Here is a 10,764-nt window from a genome sequence, read left to right as displayed (position 1 = left end):
ACTGCTTTGATCTGTGTGTGGAATCTGTGAGAGAAGCAGCTCAAATCCTCAACTCACTTCTGTGATTCTGTCTTGAAATGTACATGAATATGAATGTTAGTTTAGTTATAATCAGTAGCTCTGCCGATCCATGTCATCCTGATGAAGCTGTAATAGTTCAGTGTCAAAAAATACATGCTTCAATCAAATGCTTCAAAGCTAAAACTGCTGTTTGTTTGTGTTTAAAGGACAGTGTCGTCAGCATAGAGTTTAACATCCACACTGACACCAATATAAAAGGGGGTCAGCACTGAACCTGGTGGGACTGCCACACCTATTGACTATAATAGCTGTATATAATAGCCGTGTGTATATGTTTGCTTCTCTTTGTTTAGCTCTGTTGTCCTTGTTTAGCTGTGTGCTTATATGCATATTTTCCTGTACATTTGTTCTTGGTGCTGTATGAAAGTATATTCACAGTGACTTACATCCACAGTCACATTACTGGTGCCAACAAACTCAACAAACTTGGTTCTGTTCCTGATTATTTGCTATGAAACCAAACTCAAATCCATAAGAACAAGGATGTCCATAAAACACTGTGAATTTTCAGTTTATTAAGAATCTTACAGTGAAATAATTTGACAAATCTGCCACACTCTGAATCATGTATTAAAAACAAACACAAGCACAGAAAAATACTGTAAAGAATAAAACATCAACCAGTCAGCTAACTATTCATCTTAACTCTCAAAGTAACACTACAAAGAGTTTACACTTAATTACTGTAAATATAATGTCTAAATATGTATTTATATTTTTAGGATGACTGTATCTATCCTGTATAAAAAGACACACCATACAACCAACCTCATCAAGTCATCATGTATATTTGTGAATATAATTAAAGTGATGAATGAGATGAATTGATGAGATGTGATGGTGATCAGTCAGCATGTGAGCAGTTGGTGGAGCGTCCCTTCTTTCTGGAGATCATCAGCAGACTGAGTCCACAGCAGTACACAAGACTCTTCACTATCAGCACTGTGTACAGCAGGCAGAGCAGCTTCACCCTGCACTGAGACTGGAAGGACACTGTTACACACACACACACACACACACACACACACACACACACACACACACACACACACACACACGTAAGTAACTTCCATATTCCAGTACTCTTATTTAATGATTATAGAGTATTCAACTCCCCGTTCTGAATGAAATGACAGGTGATGGTTACATATGACTCTGTGGTAAGAGCTGTCCACAAGTCTGTAGTAACAGCTTGTCCCAGATCAGCCCTCATAAGACATTTTTACATTTATATTTTACTTCTATTAAGGTTGTAGATTGAAGCTTTGAATGTCTATTGTTAATATGATGATGTCATTGTCCTAAACAAGTGGGTGAATTATGATTTTTCGGTTCTATAAATGTAATTTCTGGTGCTGTTTGATGGCTGCTAGACTTCCCCGTTAATACAGGTGCTGCCTCCCTTTGTCTTTCTCACAACAGTGAAAATGTAGTGTTTGAAAGGTTAAATACCAACAAATATGGATTGAAGCAGAATGTTTTGTTAGATAGAAACATGTGAGGAGGAAATGTCAGGCCGATCGGGTTTATCCTCTTTTGAAGAACATTTGGTCTGACGACTAAGACAGTAACAAAGAGTAAAAAAGCTAAACAATAAATGTGGTTGCTTGATATTTGGAACTGGTGTCCTAAGTCCTCATGCCCATCTCTTCTCTCATCAGAGTAACTTTTATTTAAAACCAGCTTTGCATGAAGTCAGAGGTCGGCTACAATTTGAATGAAAGTTCAAAGGCCCTCCTTAAAAACAGCCAATAAGGGCCCACCAAGCGTTGTAGGGATGGAGCCAGGACAATGATTTAAATGCATCAGCATAACGGGGCGCCGCATAGCTCAGTCGGTAGAGTTGGCACCCCATGTATCGAGGCTAAGTCCTCACTGCAGCGACCCCAAGCAGCTTTTTATTATTCTAACATATCATATATATTATATTAAAGGGGGCAGCAGTTGATCTTACAGTCAGCTTGCTGCAGAGCTGGCAGGTCTGCTGGAGCTGGAACCTCTGGAAGGGAAAAGGAGTGACAGTGAGCGACATCAGTCGTCTGCTCCTCTGATATCTTGGACAGCAGTGCATCCACATGAAGCTGAATCACTGCTGAACAGTCACCAAGCCTTCAGTACCTTGTTCTGCTTGGGCCTCCACTGTGCCCCCCTCGTGCTGGACGGAGCAGCGGTATTTATATGTGCTGATCTCTTGTTGATGGAGCAGCAAGATGGCGGCGGCGTGTCCCGACTCTCTGATCTCCAGCTGCTCTCCCACAGCAGGGAGCACCTCCTCCTCCAGAGAACCATTCTCCTTTCGTCTTTTCCAGGAGAACCGGACTAGAGGAGGAAACATGTCTGAGGCCAGACACAGCAGAGAGCTCTTCCCCTCCAGGTGGGCTCTGGATGCTGCTGGGTACACGCTCACCACGGGCTTCATTACCTGCTCATCTGAAGTTTGACAGCAGCAACAAGCAGCACAGACACACATTCACACAGTCAACAATAACATACTATCATATACTATCATATCATTATGAAGATACCTTTATACAGTTATACCACTTTGTGTATTCAGAAGGGACTAATGTACATATTATAACAATATTCACCTTCGTATCAAAGTAATTGTGATGATTTCAACATGTATAACATATTATTTAATTATCATCATATACTTAGACGTTTGTCAGAATTATTTTCTAATGAATGAAATGTCAAATATGAATAATGACTGCTGTATATTATTACATACAAATGTTTAGATGTTAGCAACATATGAGGGGGGATTTACATATAATATCATTAAATATGATATAATATAATTATGAAGATACATTTGTATATCTTTATACAGCAACTATGAAAAGTATCTTAATATAGTTGAATTGTATTTCCTATATTAGGGCTTATATAGATATTACTACAAGTTCCATATTCACCTTCACATAAAATATAGTTGCTAATATGATAATATTATGTTTCCCACCATTTATTTTAATCTTGATTAAGAAAATGATACAAAATAATAATGTATTTACTTCTTTCATAACAATTTTGATATATCATATGGTACAATATAATATAATATTGAAGATACATTTATATACCTTCATAGAGTTATCACATTTTGTTGATTCAGTAGTGTTAATATAGATATAATAATATTTGACATATTTACCTTCATCTCTAAGTAATTAAAATTATTTCAATATATATTACAAATAATATATATTTACAAAAATACTCAAACTGCACACACACAAAAGAAAATATGCATACGCAATGCATTTTTTTCGTAACTTTATCTATAACTTGGGCAAATTCAATATAATATAATATAGTATAATATAATATAATATACTTTCAAAATTATGTTTACAATATTATATTTTAAATCAAGTTGAGTATCATATACTATTCATATTAATAGTGCCTCGAGATACATGTGTGTCATTTATTTTTCTGAATCATATATTAAAAAACATAAATTAATATGCATGAATTAGATTTATTGTACAATCACCTGCAGTATCTGTTTGCTGTTATGTATAAATATGTCTCCCACAAACATACCGTACCATCACATAACATGAATGTCATGAGGTCAATTTTACTATTAAAAATCAATGAATTTTGATCCTCTACAACGTAATTTAATTCATTTCTAATATTATTTTCTGCTGAATTATTGAGGGGATCAAATACTTTATACTTTTTACTTCATACTTACTTTATATATAAAAATCTGTTTGATCTCCTGCAGAATTAAAGAATAACTTGAGTCGTTGTTTCAGGAATTATGAACCTTTTAATAGAACAACAGCTTCACGGCCACAAGAATTCTCTACTAATGATGGAAAAACTAACATGAGAAGCCTGAAGCAGCAGAAACTCATTAAAACACATTTTCAACTTGTTCTATAAAACAACTGAAGGGACATGAAATATTCTCCTTACCTGTTATGTACAGTTTACTTCCAGAGAGAAAGATCCTCCACAGTGAAACAGAGTGATACAAAAACCATCTCCACGATGTTTCTCTAATCCAGTGGTTCTCAAACGTCTCCAGTCATGCCCCCCCCCCAACAAAACAAAGTTTAACTTAATTGAAATAACGTACAAAAGAAAAAAAATGCAGATATTTGTCAATGTTGTACAAATGAAAAAGCAACTTCCATTTAAACTGTTTGTAATGTTGGTCATTGCTCCATCAGTCTGTGAGCTTTTTCCAAAACAGAAAAATGGAATAAATTTCACTTTGCTAGAATGATAACAAAGCCGTGACCCTGAATACAGGATAAGCGGTAGACGATGGATGGATGGATGGATGGATGGATGGATGGATGGATGGATGGATGGATCTTTTCAAGGCGAGGTTGCAGGTTGATACTGACACTCTCAAGTCATGTCTTAGATCTGTGTTTTCAGTGAGGCGACAGCAGAAAAGCCCATCTCACAGAGAGAGGATGTGGTGAAGGGAAGCAGAGTGAATGCTCCCCTCCACACCAAGCCAGAACTCACTCATGTCTGGCCTGTAAACCTCAGCCTCAGGGTGGAGGCAGATGTCATCTCAATGAACTGGTCCTCTTCATCAGAGGTGAAATCAGTGAGTGCTGCTGCATTGAATGGATCCCTCACTCAGTCATACAGGTAAGGGAAGAGATGGGAATCACTGTGGTGGCTCCAGAATCACTGGTTTCAGCAAAACCCCTCAGATTCTCAAAGGAACCAGTATTTCCTTGAGAAAGTGGTCTGCCCCACATCTCAAGCTTTCCTGTGAATGTGCTAATATTGTCTGCCAGGTGAGGAAGGCGCTTGTCTCTGCCTTGAAGCTGAAGATTTAATTCATTGAGTTTTCTAAATATATCGCTGAGATAGGCCAGTTTCATCAGAAATTGTTCATCACTAAACTTGCTTGCAACGTCATGAATCTGCTCCTCCTCCAAAAACACACAAACTTCCTCTGTGAGCTCAAAGACTCGGGACAACACTTTCCCTCTTGAGAGCCACCTAGCCTCGCTGTGAAACACCACAGCTGAATGTTCAGCTCCATCTCCTCACATAGTGTGGAGAACAGACGCGCCTTCAGAGGTTTGTTTTGATGAAATTTACCTCACCATCGGTCAAAACCTCGCTTTGTTCAAATGTGGTTTGTGCTTGTTCTAAAGTTGTACTGCATTATACTGAGGTGCTTCTGATGTTGTGTCCAACACCTCAGAGAACTTAATACCAGTTCAACATCAGAACATTCTGCAAAATAATAATGCTAATAATAATACATTTAATTTGTAGAGAGCTTTTCCACACACAAAGACGCTTTACAGAAAACAAACAAACAAACAAACCAAATAAATAAATAATTAAATAAATAAATAAATAAGACAAAGCCAAAAGAGCCAAAGAGTCTGGGAGCTGCTCTGGAGAAGGCTCAGTCTTCACCATCTGGCCCCCCCTGAGATAAGGGGGGGCAGATGGTGGGGTGCTTTGAAAGTGAGGACAAGGATTTCGTAGGTGATGCAGTGGGAGAGGGGAAGCCAATGGAGGTTCTTTAGGACTGGGGTGATGTGGTCCCAGGTTTTGGTGCGGGTGATGAGTCCTGCGGCAGCGTTCTGGACCAGTTGGAGTCAGTTGATGGAGCTGGAGCTGATGCCATGGAGGAGTGAGTTGCAGTAATCCAGTCTGAAGAATGAAAGCATGAATGAGTCTTTTGGCATTGGAGGGTCATAAAGTGTAATCAACACCTCTCTAAACGTGCATTACTTTTAGCTTCGTGGACCAAGTAGACGAGCAACTTAGTGCCAACAAGTGTGCACTGGCTGGATCAACATTATGGCCCCTCATCATGGTCCTTCATCTGTAACCTGCACTTCTCCATCCTGTTGGAAGTAGATCAGAATAAACATTTCAGTGTTTTAAGTCATCCCATTTGAAAACATGGTATTGTATTTGAGTGTAACACAAAGTCCAGTGTGTCAGAACTAAGCATCTGATTTACCTACCAAGTGTTCTTTGAAGAGATCCTCATCCTTTTCTCAGAGACGCCTGCCTCAAACAAAAATACCTTTAAGGCTTCAACAGCAAAACGACACACATGAAACTGAAAAACACCAAGTAAAATACATTTGTCCCAGGTTCACTTTCAGAACAGACCAGCAATGCAACTGTTGCTGACCAGACCTCAATGACACCAACTTAAGTTAGAACAAAAGGAGACACTTAACCTTTTACCTTTACAGTGTCAACACTTCACATGTCTGATGTAAATGAACGTAAATTAATTCAGCTACCAAAGTGAAACTGTGTTGAAGTCACTATTAGCTAGCTAGTACCGTTGCTAAATTAGTGTAGCAGAGTGGTTCAATAAATTGCCATAACAACGCCACCCAGGGGAATTTCACCCCCAGGAAATTATTAAAATAAGATGTTACTATTTTACTATATGGTCTTTCACTTGATATTAGCACGCAGGACACAGGTTCAATAAAAGATTTCACGGGGGCAGAGAACGTTTTCAATGCAAACAAAGATTTATTAAATAACCAAACAAAATTAACCCAAAAACAATAACACAATAAAGGAAAACTAAACAAGGTTAAAACCAGGACTGGGCTTACCACGGCAGCAGGAATCAAAACGAGGGACGGGGGTCCACCACCAAACAAAATCACCCGTGACACAGCAAACCAATCAGAAATATAAAGAAACCCACCACCAAGGGAGTGAACTGCTGCCTGGGGCCACAGCACCTGTCAAATAAACAAAAGAAATTAACACAATCTGAAAGAAAAAGACACAGTACAAGGACCACAAAGACAATAACGAAATCCAACCAACCAAATAATATTAACAAAATACAATACAAAACAGATTCAAATTCTTAAGACAACGTAAAGCAACAAATAACCTAACTAAATAACTAAGGAGTAAAAAATGGGAAACCAAACAAAACACATCAAAACGAGGAAGGGACCAGGGCGGCGGTCATCAGCAGCGCGGCCACATCAAACTGCAGCGACCAGCCGCGTCAACCAGCAGCAGCGACCTTCACCTATTGGCGGGCAACGGTACAGTCTCGCAGACGAGGAGGAGGAAGATGAAAAGGGTATTAAGCCATCAGTCAGCCGACAGTCGGGTGCCAGCTGTTGCAGCCGGGCAGACAACGCCGATTCGCAAAGAGGACCGGACGCCAACCACCCCGGGCTCCAAGCGGGGCGATCTGTCCCTCCGCACCAACAGCCAACTGCACACACACAAACGCCGGTGTCACCAGTGCGCACACGGCGCCAATTGCGCACCGGAATGGAGAGAGTATACTGGCAAAGTGCATTACCTCTAGACAACCGTGAAGCGCGTTGGCGGCCACGCTATCACGCCACGTGGACTGCTCCGCCACGCCAGGCTGTAGCCACCACCATAGGAATCATCCAACAGAGAGGAAGAGGTGTGGTCGGGCACCTGCCTATATAGGTGCGCATGGTGCCGCCCAGCGAACAGCACAGTGAGACCCCGGCGCAGTGCCGTACAGAGGCATGGCGGGCCACTACATCTTCCGGCCACATTAGCTTGATTTCCCCCTGAAGTAAAGTGCTCGGTGAAAACGACGTCTTTAAAGTTACTGTTAGATGAAGGATTCTATTGAATGGGTGCCATTTCCGTCCACAGAACATTACATGTATAAATATTCATGACAATTAACTGTAAAATACATTTAATTATTAAGCAAAGTGTCCTGCATATCGGTCCAATTGCAAATTTAAGAAGTATCATTTCAAACATTAAAATAAATTACCTAGAACACTGAAAAATAGCATTTTAGGACTTCCCCAGCCTCTGACTCTACACTGTTCCATGCAATACAATCATTAAAATCCTTCAGAAATCTTAATTAGCTTGCATTGTTGGGTGACTCCATACCCCATCTCTGATTTGCATGCATTTAATTCCCAAATAGTCCATAATAATTACATTAAAATATACATTTTATTCGTGTCCCCAGGTTTTCACACAGTCCTGTTACCCTGACACATAATCCCTTCTGGAAAATAACTCCCCAAGTGTTCAACAGGAAGTTGGTTCATTTGAATCTTCTGAAGGCCATGGGAAGACCAAAAGCAAGTTCTCACAGTTACTTTTCTGTATATTTAATGACATTTTAGTGTTGACTGAGGGTGTCATTAATGGTGTACATTCGTGCTACCTAAATTATTTTTTAGATATTATTTGTTTATTTCAAAAATAGCATTTTTTGGTCAACCACTACATTTACATGTGTCCACATGTTTTTAGTATTGATGCTTTGTGGCTATTTTTTGTGAGTTTCCTAATTCTATGCTAAAAACTCAGTCCTGTTACTCTTATGTGAGTAAAAGGACTGAGTATTGTTCAGTACTGAACAGTATTAAACAGCTGAACCTGCTGCTGCAAAGGGTTTAAAAGACAGACATCAAACATCAAACATCAGTTTGTCCACTACAGGGCACTGAGACATGGCTAGGAAGCACATGAATGCTTAAATCATGTTGGTTTTTCAGAAAATGACCTCTGCACGTAGAGCACAGAAATACAGGCTGTTCACTTCAGAGCATCACACCAGCAGGCGACACTGCACACGGGGGTCCTCTATGTGCACACATCCTCCAGCCCAATGCCCTTCTGCAGTGTCAACCAGCAATCTGGCAGCACTTGTCACCAGTGCTTGATTACTTATAGAGTGCATATCCAGAGGTCTCCACAATCCACTTTTACAGGGACGGCCTTTTCTCTCAGTATAAACAGCGAGGGGATTTTTATCCTGTTTTGTACTGAGCTGTTCTGACGAGGGTTCACTGCTGGAACGTAGAACTTCTTCAAGGCGAGCGACGGGAAGGGTCCCCCGGACGGTGTGGGAGGGGTCCTGAAGAGGAGGGCTGGTCTGGTCAGCAAAGGGACAGATATTCCTGACGCCACAGAGCTGCTGTGTTGCAAAAGACAGACACAATCAAGTTTTTGTCAACGAGGAAACAGTTATGAAGATGCTCAAAGATGTGCCACCAGTTCCATCCATATGAGGATACATCAGTGACCCTTTAGCCCGGAGAACTGACATACAGGGATATCAGCTGCTTGTGCAACACAATGTGAGCTGCGACTGTTTCAATGCAAAACTTTTCATCTTCAGTCATCAGCTTCATATAGTCATTTTTTGTCACAAATATAAATTATTTCAACATTTCTTCAAAATTAACAATTAACGGAAATTGAGGGGAAAGCAAAGGAATTAGTTGATATGCTTTTAATAATGCCTTTTAAATGGCACATGAGTTTTGGTAACAGGACTGAGAAAAATGCATCCATCTTTCACTTCACTTCTAAAAAAATCATACAGTTGCCTGAGATGGACCAATACACATTTTGGACAAACATTGCCGTTGCTCCTGTCACTCACATGGATGTCGGAGGATTGCTCCAACCTGGCACGCAAAAACAAGTCAAGTTCAGGAGTGTCCTTGGTTTTGATTCACAGTTGAAACTCAATAAAGTTACACTGACTTAGTGTTCGCTGTTGAGTGAAACGAAGAAATAATTCTTCAAAATGGATATTAATAAGTCAAGTTCTTTTTTTCAGTTTGACCAACTTCTTAAAACAAGTTCTTAACTTACTTACATTTTTTATGCTGTTAAATGTCTTTATTGTAAGTGTCATCCATGAAGCCCATGAATCATTTCTTAGACTGCATGTTGGAGTATATTGTGGTTCAGAAGTGTTCTTGGTACCAGAACACCCAAGACCAATGATCATTGATCCACTTTGTGGTACTCCCCAATTCACTTTGTCACAAGCATTGCACAGAGAGCGCCATCTATTGGCTCAGAAAATAAAGAAAATGCTTCATGAAGCTTCATTTGGACATCACTACTGGAAGTGATTCCTTATTCCTGTTGTTTTCCTTGTTAAAAGCATTGTGGACTAGTATATCTCTAAGATCTGTGTTCCTTCTGAAGAGAGAGATCCCCCAGGACTCATCAGGAGCAGATGTGGTCTGGAGTTCATACAGGCACACGGGGGCCAGACACACTACTGAGTCCCATTATGAGCTGCTGTGATGAAATTAACGACTTGGATCAGACTTTGAATTCAATTTTTACTTTGATTTTCTGTCTGATTTTGAAACCAGATGTCAAGATTTTGAAGTTGAATGATTTGTTCATCAGGATGTGAGGTGTGATTGAAGTGTTCCCTTCGTGTTTTGAGCAGTGTATATCCATCTAGCCTGGGAACACATTGGCTCCCCAAGAAGAGCTGGAAAGTGTTGTTGGGGAGAAGAGCATCTGGAAGGCCCCCCTAAGCCGTCTTAAGTGGAAGAAAATGGATGGATGGATGATGAACTGTGGTTCATAATTCATGTTCCCCTCAGGATGACTCAGAACAACTTTGATGATCCTCTGACTTTAATCTCAACATTAGAATGTGAGCAATACGTTGGTTTATGATCAAAAACCTGCAGACTCATGACATTTGTTGCTCAACGTCCTCCCTGATTCATATTCTTCTTGTGTTTACAATCTATAACATAGTTGTCAGAATTCTTCATGTTTATATTTTACTATTTTGATCTATTTTGTACAAACCACATGTATTGTATGCCCGTATTTATTACTGGTAACCAGTCTATAACAGGGAGACATGTAGAGACAGACAGGTAGCCAGTCTATCACAGGGCT

At 40.0% G+C, this 10,764-nt stretch overlaps 1 gene segment (V, D, J or C); it reads right to left on the bottom strand.

The window, feature by feature from the left end:
- Nucleotides 1-576: 576 nt before the first annotated feature.
- LOC311012010 (immunoglobulin lambda constant 6-like) lies at nt 577-4,751 on the bottom strand. The segment is given in 4 exons: nt 4,021-4,751; nt 2,200-2,511; nt 2,036-2,080; nt 577-1,074 (listed from the first exon to the last, which is right to left on the bottom strand).
- Nucleotides 4,752-10,764: the final 6,013 nt, after the last annotated feature.

This window comes from Eutrigla gurnardus (assembly GCF_963514095.1).
Source record: "Eutrigla gurnardus genome assembly, chromosome: 4".
NCBI lineage: Eukaryota > Metazoa > Chordata > Actinopteri > Perciformes > Triglidae > Eutrigla > Eutrigla gurnardus.
This window is presented reverse-complemented; position numbering and strand designations above follow the sequence as displayed.